This window comes from Chinchilla lanigera, unplaced genomic scaffold (assembly GCF_000276665.1).
Source record: "Chinchilla lanigera isolate Chin_1 unplaced genomic scaffold, ChiLan1.0 scaffold00002, whole genome shotgun sequence".
NCBI lineage: Eukaryota > Metazoa > Chordata > Mammalia > Rodentia > Chinchillidae > Chinchilla > Chinchilla lanigera.
In genome coordinates this window covers 10,462,645-10,464,392 of record NW_004955403.1, presented here as the reverse complement: position 1 = coordinate 10,464,392, position 1,748 = coordinate 10,462,645, and positions in this window count along the sequence as shown.

The window sequence follows — 1,748 nt, the reverse complement described above, 5'->3', positions numbered from 1 at the left end:
TGAAACCACTGTGGAAATCAGTTTCGAGATTCCTCAGAAAACTAGGACTACAGGTGCTATTCAACCCAGCTATTCCCCTTCTGGATACCTTCCCAGAAGATCTCAAAACATCATATCACAGTGATATATGTGCACCTAGGTTCATAGCAGCACAATTTGTAATTGCTAAAATGTGGAAACAACCCAAATGTCCATCCACCAAGGATTGGAAAAGAAAATTGTGGTACTTTTATATAATGGAATATTACACAGCTATAAAGAAAGATAAACTCGAGGCTTTAATAGGTAAATGGTCACAACTAGAGACCATACTCATAAATGAAACAAATCATACCTGCATGTGCAAGCACTACATGGTCTCACTCGTGTAAAACCTGAAAGAATTAATTTAAACTCAGAGGTATGATAGACATTGTGAAATGATAGGAAAATTCTCAAGGGTAAATGGCAACTGGGATGTGGGGAAAAAGAAGGGTAAGAAGGAGAAATTTTTTATGTATGTATATACAGGATAGTTAACATAGTTATCTACTATCTTCTATTTCTTTGCTGAAAGAAACTATTAGTGAGTCCTTGATTGATCAATATCACATATCTCTGCTTTCATGAGAAACCACTTTGAAGATATCAATATGTAATACAATAAGCATTGGTAATTTTCTACCACTTTGTAACTCTTTATTGTCTGTACTGTTCTTTCGCTATTTTGTAAAAGTTTGTCTGTTAATGTTTTCCTCCTTTTATTTTTAACATAAAAAAAGAAAAATTAAAGGGAAAAAAACAGAAAAACTATCTACTGTTCACAGCCTAATTTGGGGTATTCATAATTAATATGAAAATTAAAAGTATTACCATAAATTAAGATGATAAGTAAATATTTGTATAAAAAGTAAAATTCAATGAGCATTTATAAAAGTCCTAGGTTGTATTTCTATAATCATCTGTTTTGAAATCTGTAAATCAAAAACTGACTTTCAAAGAATTACAGTGCAACACTAGCTAAATATTCATCCTAATAGATTTTAACAAATCTCTTACCGATACTGAGATCAAATAATATTAAAATACATGTAAAGATGTTAAACAAAAATAAACAAAAAACATTTTAATATGTTTGCTTCACTATTTTTTATTATTATTAAGTGTATTGATACCATTTTAGATTTACATAATGATTACAGTTATCATAGAGAATTTGTACCTGTACATGATATATACTGATTCTTCTTTTTTTCCCCTTTCCCCTCTCCTCCCTTCAACCTCTATTCCCCTCCTTATTTACAAAGCTCTGTTTCCATTTTATCCTTTTTCCCTCATTTTTTTCTTTCCTTCCTTTCTCCAGTCCCCTCCACAGTTCCCCTTTCCTTTTAAACAATTTCTTCCAATTCCCAATGTCTATTATCCATTTTAGTTCTTATTTACACTTTCAGCTTCTCACAACAGAGAAACAATATGATGCTTATGCATGTCTGATTTATTTCACTTAAGAGTATAGTCTCAAGGTCCATCCATTTAGCTGTAAATATCTTGTTTATCCTTCTTTTTGGAGTACTAGATTATTGCATAAAAAAAACACAAACCATTTTTTATCCATTTCTCAGTTGATGGGCATTTGGATTGTTTCCAAGGCTTAGCTGTGCTGCTTTAAACATGGCTGTAACCATATTACTGTAATATGATGCTTTTGATTCTTCCAGAGGGATACCAAGAAGGGGACTAGCTGGATCAAATGGGACCTCTAGTCTGAG